Here is a 15,806-nt window from a genome sequence, read left to right as displayed (position 1 = left end):
CGATTGCTCACTGCTCAGCTTAGAGGGAACTATGGTGAGGGGTGCAGATATTGGGATGCTGCTCCATCAAGTGTATGTGCCTTCTCTGTGTTAGGTTTGCTTCCTTTGGATGTTTTAAGAAGAGAGAGGGGGGGAGGGAGAGGGAAGATTTCTCTGTGCTGTGCTGGATTTCGTCAGGAAATGGGGGAAACCCACACGAGAGAGCAGGCAAGAAACGAGATTGAAGCTTGCCTGAAGACTGGGGAAGACTTGTCTCCTCTGATAGAGCTTGGCTGATATCCAAAGTGCATATTTCTGTCTTTGTTTCTAAATAAAATAAGAGGAGAATTGGAAAACTGTCTCCCTCCTGTCAGATCCTGCACACACGTCTACCACACTGGTGGCAGGAGCGAGAGGAAGGAGAGGGGGTGGGGGTGGGCTATTTTCCTTTCCTACTCCCCAAAATGCAGCCAGGCGCTCTCTTCTGAACGTGACAGCCGAGGAGAGATTGTACCAGCCCCAAACTTTGGCCACTCAGTGAATGTTGATCTCCTCAGCACCGGTCTTCTCCAGCTAGGAGGGGGGGGGGGGAGGGCTTGGAAGGGGCTGGGAATCCGGTGTTTGGAGTTGCCAGGCAATCATTGTCCGTGGAGATTTGAAATTCTTGGACGTAGCCATCCCACCATGACTGGAGACCGCCAGGGTGATTTAAAACCGTGACTGGGATTCATTGCTTTTTATTTATTTCAATGGCTTTCAGTTGTGCTTTAGCTCTGCCTTTCGGAAGGTGCTCAGGTGGAACCCCAAGAGGGTCTGCCCGTCACAGGTGCTTCATCAGGGGTCTTGCATGGACGGAAGGGCTGAAATCCAGGGCCAAAATGGACCCTTTCAGTGACCCAGAGAAGAGCTCCTCCCTTCAGTTGCCCAGAACGTAAAGAATCCCCTGTAAGTAACGTTGCCTCCTCTGGGCTCAGGGGCAAACGGGCCCTGCAATGTTGGTCTTCCCACGGGGTCCTTCTGGAGGGTGGCCTAAGTCTGGCATCCATCCGGTCACTTGGTCTTCGCTTCCTTTCAGTTTCCAGAGTGTTGCTACCCTCCTTAATCCAATTTACAAATTGCACGTGACCTATCGAGTCTGACAAAGTGAGGAACTGTCCAGGATAATGAAAAATGGAGCTTAAATGGGAATTTATGGAGCTGGACTGGCAAAAGGAAGGCCAGAGGGCATCTATGAAGAACAAATGGCTCCTCTCCATAGCCAAATTCAGGAGCATCAGAAGTGGACGGCTTATTCCAGCAGACGTGGTTGGTGAATCCACAGGAACTGAATTGAAACCTGCCTGGGATATACATAGATCCATTATAAGGGCAGACTAGATGGACCAGGAGGTCTTTTTCTGCCGTCAATCGTCTATGTTTCTATGTTTCTATTGAAAGAGCCTCTCCTCATCCTCACCACACTTGGAAGACCACACCCAGTTTTGGCCACCACTGTATTAAAACAAGATGTTGAGATTCTGGAAAGGGTCCAGAGAAGAGCAACCGAGATTATACAAATCTAATAAATAAATAAACGAACAAACCCAGCAAGGGGAGTCTGCCTTTTACGAGCTCCACACCGCAAGCCCTCGAGGGCCCCAGTGCGGCTCCTGGACGCACCTCCTGCGCATGGGAGCACCAGGGGAGCCGGTGGCCTCCACAGGAGGAAACACTTCTGATCTGAGAACATATTTTTAAATGAGAGAGAGAAAAAAAGGCCGTGGCAGCAGCTGCTGAAATGCATCGACTGGTTGGAAACTGTCAAGATTTGGATACAAATATAATCGAGTGAGGACCATCGCTTAGTCTGCCGAGAGCAGCTATTGATCCGGGTTGATAGGCATCAATTCCAAGACAAGCGACCTGCTTTGGAAATTAACTTCCAGTAATTTCAGGGGGGGGGCAGGGAAGGTGGGCAGAGGGGCTGCCGGCTCCCGCTTTGTTAAGTGTCTCTCGTGTGTTGGAAATGTAGAAGTAAACCCAAACAAAGCATCTCCTGGGTGGGGGGCGGGGGAGTGAGAAGGCATTGATTTCAGGCAGGGACGGTGGCTTCTGCTCAAGGCTTCTGGCTCGGTTCATGGGCCCCATTGGCTTTGAGTGGGCCGGGTGGTCTTCTCCCACCGCTGCAAATACTCAAACGCTGGGTTTTACCACTGTAGTGAATTACGTGTCAAAAACAGCTCATGGTTCTATGTCGAGGAAGATTTAAGAAAGAGACGGGCAGCCTGGGGATTTATGCCGGGATGCCTTGTCAACCCTGGCTGGCCTTGCGAAGATAAAGAGGGCTGGGTGGACAGCGCTTGAACGGGACTCCACCAGGGAAAGAAGGCAAGGTTGGGGAACCTCCCAACATCCCAGAATAAGCAGCAGCAAATCTCTTCCTTGCTGTTGCCAAGGAAATAATATGTCCACTTGATTCAGAGAAGTCTTCCTGAGATAGAAGGAAGAAAAGAAGGAAGGAAGGAGGGAAGGAGGGAAGGAAGGAAAGAAAGAAGGAGGTAGGGAAGGAAGGAAGGAAGGAAGGAAGGAAGGAAGGAAGGAAGGAGGGAGGGCCATTTGTCCAAAATAGTATAGGGACTCTTGCATGAGCAGCAGATTGGACTAGATGACCTACAAGGTCCCTTTCAACTCAGTAAAATAAAATAAAATAACTAAATTAAATAGTTAAATAAAATAAAATAAAACGTCATTTAGGCTTTGTGCATAGTCTCCCTCTCGTTTTCTTGGTGGGGAAAGCAACCGATCCCTGCACTTGGGGATCTGACACCGCTGCCTTTCCCCAACCTCAGTGACCTGGGTGAATAATGTGGAGGGCCAAAGGTTCCCCAGATGCCTGGTGGGGGGCCAGCCACAAGAGGGCCAGCAGAGAAGCCTCTAGCAATAAAGAAACTCGACAAATAAACAACAAATTCAACCAACTCACAGGGACACAACAACTCAAGGCCCCTTTCCAGCCATTTTGCATCCCGCCAAACTTTTTCTGCGCTTCCCGTTCCTTGCGTGGGCTTCTGAAGCCCGGCCCCACTTCCGTGACATTTCTGACGCTCTCTGGCCTCTTCGGCGGTCCTTGAAATTTCTCCTCTCCAGGGTCAAGTCCCCAGCGCCTGCTTGGAGAGTAATTGCGAAATTATTATGGTTGGTGATTTTAATTTAAATTGGATGGAGAAATGTTGTACTACGGCTGACTCATTTGCTATGGATTTTCACTTAACCAAATTGATTAGTCAACCAACTAGACTTTACTTGAAAGTTGTAATCATTCATTATTAGATCTAATTTTCACGTCTCCCTTGGACTATGATGCGAAATCAAGGCAGGAAAGAAGAAAGGGAGTGAGGGGCTCTTTGAAGGGGCATCCAAGGGGCCTGGAGGGGCTGCTCCAGCTTTGGGTCCGGGTTTGTGTGGTCACCGGTCAGACTTTGTGGAGCGCGGGGATATCTGCACCCAAATGACGGCCCTTTCCATATTTTGGCCTTAAACATCTGTTTACAATTGGTAGAGAGCATTCTGGGCCCCACCTCTGGAAACAGTCATGCTGAGAACCCATTTCGGACAAATTTGGAGGAAGATGGAACTGACCCCTTAGCTCTGTGGAATCCCTGGGAATTAAACTTTCCTTCCAGTTTGGATGTTGGGGAGGGGGCTGTCACCTCCATTTCCCCCTCCTGCAGACATTGTAGGTGGGAGCCAGCTAGGCTCTGATAGCCAAGCACCCGAAGGAGTCTAGTGACAGACCATGACAGACTGACCAATTGTTTTAAAAGGAGGGAAGAGCTCAATTTCGAATGGATCCCAGAAACAACCAGCAGCACAAGCTTGTGGGAACAAGCAATGGTCTCCTAATAAAACCGGACTGAGAATTTCTTAGGGTCCTGCAATCACAGCCCTTAATCCTCCTGCTGGAATGAGAGTGACCGTAATTAGCAACCTGGTGGTATTAAATAAATGTTAACCAGCAGGCATTGGGGGGGGAGGGCTCCACCTCTTCCTCAGCCCGGCTTAAAAGTGCCATTTGCCTGCCACTCTCCCTTTGGCCCCAGCCGAGCCCCTTCCTTAATTTGATTTAAATGTAGGTTCCTTCAATTTATCTTAATTTGCTAAGAAATTGGATCTGCCCTTGAATTAATTCCTCTGTGTCAATCATTCCTTTGTCATGGTAGCTTCGCCTTCTGTTTTCCACATCAGAGAAAGGTGAGTATTTCAGCACTCTTCCCCTCCCTCCCTCCCCTTCCCCTCCCTCCCTTCCCTTCCCCTCCCTCCCCTCTCCGGTGGTGTGAGATGACAGGAGTGAAACATAATTGTCTAGACCAGGGGTAGGCAAAGTTGGCTCTTCTTTGATTTATGGACTTCAACATTTCCCCCAAATGCAAACTGCCTCGCTTTCCTTTCACGCTTCCGTTATCCTTCGTATGAATCCTGGTCCCCCACATGCCACCAGTACCGCTGGACGGCTTGTAGGACACAATCAAAGGAGACTAATGTCTATTTTATTTGCCCCTCTCTGCACTGGCCAAAGTGAACGTTGCCTCTCAGGCGTGAGCTCTTAGTGGTTGTCCCCTCTGTCAATGCTCCAATGGCCCTGCAAGGGGCCGGGGTGGGGTGGGGGGAAGAGATGGTGGAAGAGCCACTGACCCAGGCTTAAGCCAAGGGAGAAGGGAGAGGCTCAGAGGGACTGCCCTTGGGGGGCAACGGTGGTCCTATGGAGTAGCCGCCCAGAGGACGCCAGGCTGGTCTTCCAGAAGCAGCTCAAGTAGACTTCTCCTGACCGCTGCTCGGGGAGTTATGCTCAGCTGGCTTTGCAAATGTCCATTTTATGTTATTCGATAGAATGTTTTCATTGTGTGCATTCAGTGTGCGCTGCGTTGTGCGTTGTCTTTGGGAGACTCCTCTCAGGTTGCAGCAGCTTGGAAACGGGATCAATACAAAATGGAGACATTTGCATGACCATCAGAAGGAACACAACCTCCCCGTCTCTCTTGAAAGCCAGGTGGGTGCAGAACCGATCAAGACCAGGGTGTGTTTGGAAAAGAAAGAGGGAGACAAGATTATATTGGGAGGGGGGGCAAAGGAGTGGCAAGTTGCTCACTGAAAGACCAAAGCAGAGGCGAGAGAATCCCCTGATCCCACAAGCGCCCAAATGCATTTGTCCAGGCAATGAACTGCCTGGTGTGGCGGTGCGACTTTGCCCCTCAGCCTCCTTCCTTGTTCTCCAGATAGGTTGGTGCCTGGGGGGGGGGAGTCCTGCCTTGCCCCTCACGAGGAGAACGCCAGACCTTCCCACTTCTGAGCAGCCTCAAAGGTCTCTCTGTGGAAGAGACGGAGCAATGCAAGGTTGAGGGGGCACTGTGGAGGTTCAGAGTGGGGACTTCCTTCCTCCTTCCTTCCTTCCTTCCTTCCTTCCTTCCTTCCTTCCTTCCTTCCTTCCTTCCTCATTTCTCCAAGCAGCAAAGTGTCGTAGCTTCCAATATTTCCCTTCCGCTGTCCAAATGCATTGCTTCTCTTTAACATCTGGCTGGTTTCAGCAAGGACTGAGTGGGGGGAAGACGGGAACGTGGGTGGCCGCCAGCAAAGCGGGGTGGTGTTGGTGGCAACCATGTCAGGCCTTTCGGCTGGCGAAGTCTCTCTTTGCCTTGCCTGCGTGGGCGTCTCCAGGCTTTGGGGCCCAGCGCACGAGTGGAATGGAGCCTCCTTCCAGTCTTGCAATCTGGAGTCTCCCTCCAACACCAGGACGGGTTCCAGAATCCCTGGAGAGCCAGCGAGCTGGAATGCCCACCAGGAAGGAGTCTCTCCCCTCCCACCCCAGATTTTGTTTGCAAATATTCTAGGCTTTATTTTTCTAATTGGAGGCTTCTAAAGAGATTCCGTTGGCACCAGTGCTCAGCGTTAGGCGCTTAAACATGACAAGAAAACCGAAATGTTCTCTTTTTAAGTGTTTCTCACCACCCTTTTATTTGGTGAAATGATAAATGAAATCAAAATGGTAAATGCAGCTCTTTGAAATGTCAGCTCCGTACATGAAATGTGTGTGAGAAACTCAGATCTGTGCAACATCTTTGCTTCAAAAGCCCAGTGCAGATCCAAAAGAAGCCAGCTTTCCTCTGGTCACCCAAAACCTCCCACTTCTCCAGGCCTCTCTGAGTGAATGGCCTCATCCCCTAAAGGCGGCTGCTCTGCTGGACGGTTCGGAGGCCACTCCACCATCCGTGGGAAAAGCAGCCCCCTTTGCAAGAACATCCAACTAGTCCCTGTCGTGGCCAAAATGCTTCACCTGGAATGAACTGGGCTTTCCAATTTCGACAGGAGGGCCTGGGCTGGAGGGCCCACAGTTCCATGGGAATGCGATTGGAAAGCTGCCGGGCTCCACCACTGGGCCTGGTTACCCCACCAGAGGCGGCTGCTGCCTCCGTCTGAAATCATCTCGGGTGACTGGACTGCAAAACGATGCAAAATGTTTTTATTCCCAGGCCAAATGATTCTTCCATGATGCTGTTACTCAGGATTGGTGGCCATGATGCAAAAAGGATGTTGAGACTCCAGAAAAAGTGCAGAGAAGAGCCACAAAGATGGTGAGGGGACTGGAGGCTACAACATAGGAAGAACGGTTGCAGGAACTGGGCCTGGTTGGTCTAGTGAAGAGAAGGACCAGGGGAGACATGACAGCAGTCTTCCAATATCTCAGGGGTTGCCACAAAGAAGAGGGAGTCAGGCTATTCTCCAAAGCACCCGAGGGTAGGACAAGAAGCAATGGGTGGAAACTAATCAAGGAGAGAAGCAACTTAGAAGTAAGGAGAAATTTCCTGACAGCCAGAACAATTAATCCATGGAACATCTTGCCTCCAGAAGGTGTGAATGCTCCAACATGGGGAGTTTTTAAGAAGACATTGCATAACCATCTGTCTGAAGTAATGTAGGGTTTCCTGCCCAAGTAGGGGGTTGGACTAGAAGACCTCCAAGGTCCCTTCCAACTCTGTTGTTGTTATTTGTTATTTGTAGGATGCGCCTCCTGGGTCTTCTCCTCCCTGTGACTGAGGTCAGCATTGGCTTGGGGGGTGGGAAGGCTGGACTCACCACACCCCTTCTCCCCCTTTCTCTATGGGTCTGTGTGCCCCAGAGGGCAAGGCTGAAGGAGAGGAATGACAGCTGTCATGCCCATCTGAGCTCTCTGACCCATTGGGTCTTCTCAGCGGGCCTTCTCAGTCTTACCCCATGGCAGGAGGTCAGCCCGGGGGTGGGGAGCTCCAGGTGCCCTTGGTGGGTGCAGGAAAGGTGAGCCTGCCACTACCAGGGCCCTTCCACCCAAGGAGGCCTGGAGAAGCCTCCCCGAGACTTGATGGCCTATTTCATGGCTGGACCGGTTCCAGGGGTGAGTCCGAGGCTGCAGAGAGAAGAACCGAGTGTGTCTCCTGCTCCTTCGTTTGTGGAGCCCGACCCCCCTCCATTCTCTCTCTGTGTGAGTGGACCCTCTGCCGTCCAGCCTCCCTTCCTCCTCGGCCTGAACTAACAGGCAGGGCTCAGGCAGAGTCACAGCCAGGCGCTCGCTCGGCTGGGGGACTCGCAAGGAGGCTGGGAGGACGCCTGACGAGAGCCCGTGGCTGGAGGATGGAGGACATAATCAGCCCCCCGAAAGCGGAGGAGCATCCTGGGTGGGCCACAGAGGGGGGCCATTACTCGGAAGCAATGCATTGCAAGTCCCCCCACGCTCGCTCCCTCGCTGGGGGAAGAAGAAGGACCCTCCGAGCCAGCCAGCCGAGGGGATGCGGAGTTGCTTGGTATGCAGAGACATTCTTGGGCTGGGCGCAGGGGGGGGGGAGAGAAACTGGCAATTTCCCAGCCTGATTGACAGCCCGTCTAGCACCAATAAAGATATTGTTGGTTTTCTGCCCTTCTTTCTTTCTTTTTCACAGAGGTGCTCAGTGCCTGAAATCTCTCTTTTTATTTTCCATTACAGATGAAATGAAACTTGGAAGGCTTTGCCCTCTTCGGGCCCTGAGCCTCCGACGAAGCAGCAGCCCCCCCCAATGGAAGCCTGGCTCCCCAAGACGGGCTGGCAGGGGCATTTGGGGGGGGACGTTCTCCACCTGCAAAGGGGGGGGGGGCTAGATGGGGAGATCCTGGCCAGGGAGACCCTCCTCCCATCTCCTTCTGCCTCTTGCCCTTAACAATAGCAATACCGCTTCCTAGTGCGTTCACTGCCCTCTCTAAGCAGTTTACACAGACTCAGCCTCTTGCCCCCAACAATCTGGGTCCTCATTTGACCCACCTGGGAAGGATGGAAGGCTGAGTCGACCTGGTGAGATTTGAACCACTGAACTACAGCTAGCAGTTAGCTGAAAGAGACTGCAGTGCTGCACTCAAACCATTGCACCACCCAGGATAGATAGATAGATAGATAGATAGATAGATAGATAGATAGATAGATAGATAGATATAGAGATAGATAGATAGATTTAGATAGATAGATGATAGATAGATAGATAGATAGATTTAGATAGATAGATAGATAGATTTAGATAGATAGATAGATAGATAGATATAGAGATAGATAGATAGATTTAGATAGATAGATGATAGATAGATAGATAGATAGATAGATTTAGATAGATAGATAGATAGATTTAGATAGATATAGAGATAGATAGATAGATTTAGATAGATAGATAGATAGATAGATAGATAGATAGATAGATAGATAGATAGGATTTAGACTTATATTCCACTTCCTAGGGCTTTCACAGCCCTCTCTAAGCCAATTGCCCTCAACAACCTGGGTCCTCATTTTGCAAGAGTTCCCTGCTATTATTAATGCCCCTTAACCAACTGATTGAAAAGTTAAGGAAGGAGAAAGCAAGGGATGAAAACTCATTGAAATGCATCCTCCCCCCTCCTTCTCCCCCAGCCCAAAACATGGAGCAGCTGGAAGGTGACTTTTTTGAAAGAATTCCCAAGAAATGTTTTGTAATCGCTGGAACTGCCTGCTGCAAGAAAGAAAGAAAGAAAGAAAGAAAGAAAAAAAGAAAAGAAAGTAAAAGAAAGAAAGAAAGAAAGAAAAGAAAGTAAAAGAAAGAAAGAAAGAAAGAAAAGAAAGTAAAAGAAAGAAAGAAAGAAAGAAAGAAAGGAAGAAAGAAAGAAAGAAAGAAAGAAAGAAAGAAAGAAAGAAAGAAAGAAAGAAAGAAAGAAGAGCCAAATTCTCAATTCTGTTTAAATTATTCCCCCCACCTCCTGGTATTAATTACTTATGTGTCTCTATTTTGCCCATTTCTGTGTCAATTTGTGACCTTCCTTCAATGTTTAGTTTGCAATAAAAAATCACCTCCTATCTATCTATCTATCTATCTATCTATCTATCTATCTATCTATCTATCTATCTATCTATCTATCTAAACAATTATAGGGTGGTAATTTGTACAAATAAAACATTAGATAGCAACAGAAGGAGACAATAGGGCAGGGAGGGCAGGCGCAGTGGTGCGCTTGTGCACGGCTTTTCCTGGTGCGATTCCCCAAATGTGGTTTTGAGTGCGTGGTTACATTCGGCCACTCCAAGGCGGAGAGTGGCTGAGGCCTGCCTTCCCTTTCTCCCAGTGGGCAGCTGCCCCACGGATGTTCTTGCCGTGGGTCTGGTGTGTGGGGACCAACCCCCCAGTCCCTGTTCCGGCATGTAGCCCCCTAACCCCCTAACATCGCTCTCCCCCCTCCCCCGCTTCGTTATCCCCAAGAGCCGCCCTGGGGGCAATTCTGGAGAGTTGCTGCAAGAGGCTGGCCGGCCGCTTCGCCCGCTGATTGAAGGTCATTCCTCTCGGCTACTATGCAGAAATAACCTTTTCCCTTTCCCACCGCTTAGCAGCGGGCACCCCGTCCGCCTTTTGTCCTGCCGGCCCTCCGCCCATTATGCGCTCCCTGCCTTTTGAAACGTCCCCCATCCCCTCCCCTGCTGGACGGGGGAGGGGGAGGCAATGCACCCGAGAGCTGAACTTTAGCAGAATGGCAGCATAATGCCGAGAATAGCGGTTATTCAATCGTTCAAATATCTTAACAGCTCAGATAATGCCCTCCGAAAAATTCCTGCCTCTTAAGTGCACTTCATCACGCCCGGCTGACGTACTTGCCGGCTCTCTAAAGAGGCCCAATTATTCCAACAAGTGGACTTTGCGGCTCTTCCCAGGCCTGAGTGACGCCTCGGGGGTCGCGTGTCCTGGGGGGGCTTCGTGATGCCATTCGGAAAAGTCATTCCCACGCAGAGGGAAGCCTCACGACGGGACCCAGAGAGGTTGGCTGGCAGGGAGCCCCCTTGGGACCTTGGCTCCCCCACAAGCCTGCTTTCCCAGTCCCCCCCCCTTTGACCCGATTACCCCATAAGTGATGGGGAGGAGGGGGGCTGGATGGGGATCTCTTTGAAACCCCCTTTGTCCAGCCACCCCTCCCTAGGCTATTGATGGCCAACCTATGTCCTGTGATGGTGAACCTATGGCACCGGTGGCCTACATAGCCATATCTGCCAGCATGCAAGCTGTTGCCTAGCTTCGATCCAGCACACATGTGCACGCTGGCCAGCTGATTTTTTTGGCTGTGGGAGGGCCCCTCCAGGGGGTGAGGGAGGGCATTTTTGCTCTCTCCAGGGAACCCTCTGGAACCTGGACAGGCCTCCTGAGGGCCCCCAGAGGGCAGGGAGGCCGTTTTTGCCCTCCTGAAACACTGAAGGATGAGGCGCATGCACTTTCGGCCCCTGAGGGAAACAAGGGTCTGCCACCCCTGCCCATGGCTCTTGTTTCCCTCCCCTTCTTTCTGGGAAAAAGTTGAAAAGTGTCCCCTTCCCCCCAAGCAGGAATTCTTTCCCTCTGATGGGGGAGAGTGAACGAACGTCCAGGCAAAGGATGGAAGCCGCGAAGGAGAGGCAGGAGGAGAGGGAGGGAAAGAGCAAAGAAGGGAAAGAGGGGTTTTGCTGCAAAACTGGGGGAAAATATGGTAAATATGAGAAAGTCAACAAAAGAATGCAATTTTTGGGGGAGGGGTTGATTTGACAGTTGTACAATTAATGTTATAATTAATTCATTATAATTTGCAAGCTGGTAAGAGCTGGGAACATCGTTAGCACCTGGTTAGGGCTGGAAAGAAACTTATTCGGAGCAAGTTAGAGCAATGAAAAAAAACCCTGCAAAGACTTAGGGCTTGGGGAACATTCTTCGCAGAGAGTAACAATGAAAGAGCCTGCAAGGGAAGAGCTGGGGAGTCTGAGGCCTCTTTCCCTTCGGTTAGGGCTACGGCAGGCTGTGGTGCCTGGGGCCTCCCTCTTAGAGATGTTGCTGGGGGGCGCAAGGGCCGGATCCAGCCTTGGGGGTGCAGCTCTGCTTTCCACCCCAATGGAGAAGGGGGAGCGCTGCAAAGGCAGATGGGGAGAGGGAGGGAGCCCGGCTGGGCCTTAGGAGCCAGGAGGCCGAAGTGCTGGGGCTCCGTCGGGGCTCCCCTGAGGCTCTTCTGCTGGTTTGGGGGGAGAGTCAGCCCCCCCGTCCCCCCCATCAGGCCTCTGCAGCTGCAGTGATAGAGACGTTGAGTCCGAGGAGCGTCTCTCCTGGTGCCTCTCGCTTCCCTCTGTCATTTTCTTTGCATACAGAAATTAGTTTTGGCATTAATTAATCTGATTTTGCTCCACTCTCTCTAATTTGTGGAGATGGCCGTTCTTTGCCGAGCAGAGAGGAGAGGCCTTGGGAGGGTTGTCACCATCAGAAACATTTTGCGCGGCCTCCTTTTCCCTTTGCGAGTCACCCAGAGAGGGAGTTGTTATCAATTAGGCCCATTTGCATGCCCGTGGAGTTTGCCATTTCGCTTTGGCCAAATGTACCGAAATACCCACAGAGCAGGTTTGACCTTTCCTGCGTTTTCATTTTTGGACCCCACCTCACTGGAGTTGGGGGGGGGCATTTAATTCATGAAGGCCTCCACACTGATTCTGCACAGGCCCTTTGGACCCAAAGCCATTTCAGCTGCTCCGTTGTTACGGCAAAACAAAGTCCCCTCCTTAGGGCCCCTTCCTCAGTCTCAGGAGAGAGGGCGGTGGCTGTTTTTGGCACCCAAGAACACAAGGTTGTCCTTTCACTTGGCCTCTGGAAGCCACGAAGGAAGGGAAGTGGTCTGCATGCATGTATGTTCATTGGATCAGAAACATAGAAACATAGAAGACTGACGGCAGAAAAAGGCCTCCTGGTCCATCTCGTCTGCCCTAGACCGGGCTTCTGGCGGTGCAGCTCTGCTGGCCAGGAGGTGGATGGAAAGGCCAGGGGGGGGCCCCCCAGAGCTCCCCTCCGCCCCTCGGCCTCCCATGCATCCAGCAAGTGCAGCTGCTGAGTCAGCCGGGCAGGAGAGGCCCATGCAGCAAATCTTGGTTCGCAGCAGGAAAAAGGGGAAAGACGGAGCCTTGCAGTGTGTGTGTGTGTGTGTGTGTGTGTGTATGTGAGATGGGGCTGCAACCAAAATGTGCCCTTTGGTTGCAACAGAAGCAGCCTCAGGGGCAGGTGATACCAATTAACTCCTTTTGGGGGGAGACTTAGTTTTGACTCCTGGCTGCCTGGACATATCCCTGCTGCTTTCACAGACAGGATTTGCCCCACCTGCCTCTTCCTCCTCTTCCTCCTCCTCCTCCTCTTCCTCCCTCTGCTGAGATGAGAGGAAATAACTGGCTGCAAGTTGCTCAGCTGAGTGTGTGCCTAACGCAAGACTAGAACTCTCAGCCACCTAGTTTCTCACCCGGTGCTCCCACCAGGCCATTGCCCCAAGGCAGCTCTCCTTCTGCCCTTCCCCTGCGGAGACCGGGGGGGGCCACCCCTAAGGGGACCTCGGCCCCTCCTCTGGGAGGAGGGAAAGAGAAGGAGCCCCATCCAGGGGAGGCGTGAAGGCAAAGGCCGCGAGGAGCCCAGTCCAGGTTTAAAGTGCCCCAACGTGTCCCAAGAGATTCCGGACAATGGCTCTCCAGCCTTTTTCTCCTGCCCGGGTTGCAGTTTTTGGGGTGGGTCGCTTAATCTTTTCCAAATGGCTCTGCCGGGCAGTTTATGATTTCCTAACTGAGTAGTTTTAATAAACCGAAGGCAGAAGGGGCTGCCACGGCCCACCGCCTCTCTCTGGCTGCAGAGCCACCACGGATGCCCCAGGAGGCTCCGCTCCACCTACCTGCGAGTCAATCTGTTCCGCCCGAGGCTGGGAGGCGCCTCTGCCGGCGCTGTTTGCTCAGTTCGGCTTTTTAAGACAAATACGTTCAGTTGAGCTGAGCAAACATCGAGCGCGAAGTTGGAGCCTTTTAAACAACCACAGGTCGCCCCCAAGACGAGCATCGCCACCGCACCAGCGATGAGCATCCCGTCCAGGGGAGGCAGTTGCTCACGGCAATGGGGCCTCCTCAGCACCCACAGCGGACAATCCGTGGGAGCCCACGAGAAGTGGCCCTCTGTGAGAAAGGGGTGTGTGTGTGTGGGGCACAACCTACAGCCGACTTGCAAGAGGACCACACGCCTCCCAGGTTTAAATCACAGGATGCCTGAGCACACAAGTAATTGTGCTCTGTCTGTGTGTGTGTGTTTGTCTCCGCTTAGAAGCTGCTCGCATGGCACGAGGCAAAACGAATAAATCTGTGCCTTCCTCCTGATCAGAGATGCAGAAGTATTGATCCCGCTGTCTTTCTCGGCTCTGCACGCTCCCCGAGTAGCCTGCAGGCAGTGTTGCAAAGCAAGGGCCCTGGAGGGGTTTTGCAGGGAATAAATGCGCCTGCGCCTGAGCCGGCTGGAAAGTGTGGTGAGGACGGAGCCCAGCAGCAACGTTCTGACATTCTCGGCGTGTCTTTTTCGGGCATCCCGTCCACAATCAGCCGCTCTGCTGCTTCGCCCTGGCCCCGGCTCCGTCACTCCTGGGGCCTCTCGATGTTTCTCAGTGCTTGGACGTTAAGCTGTGCTTCAGAGATTTGTGGCAGCCCTGTTGGCTGGCATCGGTGGCATCTTGGCCGGGAATTTGCGGGCTCCTGGCCCAGTGGTAAACAAGGCCCTTTGTGTGCTGATAAGAGTCTGGCCCTTTGGCGGGATGACTCAATAAGAGGCTGCTAGGTTCCCAGGGTCTACCCCATGGTGACACTCCAGGGACTCTGTTGCGCTGCAGGGCTGCAAAACCCTGATCCTTAATGCCTGCTGAAAGGGTGGACCTGGCTTCAACAGACCTTGTGTTGGAACAAGAATTTATTTCCTCCCTCCCTCCCTCCCTCTCTTCCTCCTTCTCCTTCTTTCTTTCTTTCTTCCTCCTCCCTCCCTCTATCTCTTCTTCTTCTTCTTCTTCTTCTTCTTCTTCTTCTTCTTCTTCTTCTTCTTCTTCTTCTTCTTCTTCTTTTTCTCCTTCCTCCTCCTCCTCCTCCTCCTCCTCCTTCTTCTTCTTCATGTCTTCTTCCTTCTTCTTCTCCTTCTTCCTCTTCCTCCTCCTCCTTCTTCTTCCTCCCTCCCTCCCCTCCCCTCCCTTCTCTCTTTCATGCAGCAGGCATTATGAGGACTCCCTCCCCCGACCCCCCCTCAGAGAGCTGCCTGGCTTCATACAGTGTAAAGATCATTAGAGCCTTTGTAAGCAGGGATGACTGACAAGGTGAGTGGATTAATATTAGACGGCCCTGTCAACAGTGCTGAAAAGCTGGGATTGATTTTATAGGCAGCTGAGTGGGCGCCACATTCGGAGCCTGTGGGGGGCTACACTGGAGCAAATCAATACCTTAGCAAGACCCTCTGGGAACCATCAACCTCAACGTTTCTTTACGACAATGGCTGCATATAATAGCCGGGGCTTCTTGCTTTCTCCCCACCCGCCTTCTTCCCTCCTTGGCTTGCACAGGGAGGGGGGGGGGGCTGAGTCTGGAAACTGCAAAAAAGGAGAGGAGCCCTCCCCCCACCTTGTCTTCTGGATGAGCCAAAGCAGGTTTTGGCTTTGCCCTCCCAAGATAGAAACATAGAAGATTGACGGCAGAAAAAGACCTCCTGGTCCATCTAGTCTGCCCTTATGCTATTTCCTGTATTTTATTTTAGGATGGATCTGTGTTTATCCCAGGCATGTTTCAATTCAATCACTGTGGACTTACCAACCACATCTGCTGGAGGTTTGTTCCAAGCATGTGGCAGATCCCTCCTGCAGACCCCCCCTGAAGACCCCCCCCAACTCAAAATCTGCCTGGACCTTCAGAGATGTGGAGGGAGGTGGGAGGGTTGAAGCTGGAGCTTGTTTGGGACCCAGAATTGGCTCTGAAGTTCTGCCCAGATACCCGTTCAGCCCCTGACATTGCTTGGGGTTGTGGGTGGGTTTTCCCCTCCTCTTGTTCTAGGCCTCCAGAAACCTTCTGCCCAAAGATGCCACCAAAGGAGGCTTTTCTTGAGCTGATGTGGAGGCAGCATCCACAAATGCTTTTGGAGCCTCACCGCCTTCCCCAAGCAACTTAACAATAAGTGGCTGGGTGGTGCAGTGGTTAGAGGGCAGCACTGCAGGCTCCTTCAGCTACCTGCTAGCTGTAGTTCAGCTCCGGGGCCGCACAAAGACCAGGACTGAGAGTAAAGCGACTCACACAAATGATGATGGTCACAGCCTCTGTGTCATTTCGGCATGATGCTGTTGTCCAGGTGTCATCCTGGGTCCTCTTCCCCCAAGTGCCCACAATTCCAGAGTCAGAGCATGGGGGCTGGGGGTCTTGATATCCTTGACCTCCCAACAGCAGCCTCTTCCCACTGGCTGTGGCTCCGTGCTTGCAGTGGCACAAGCAACACACTAAGCCAATCACAACAGCC

The sequence above is a fragment of the Erythrolamprus reginae genome, chromosome 12 (genome assembly GCF_031021105.1).
Source record: "Erythrolamprus reginae isolate rEryReg1 chromosome 12, rEryReg1.hap1, whole genome shotgun sequence".
NCBI classification, from domain to species: Eukaryota; Metazoa; Chordata; class Lepidosauria; order Squamata; family Dipsadidae; genus Erythrolamprus; species Erythrolamprus reginae.
This window is presented reverse-complemented; position numbering follows the sequence as displayed.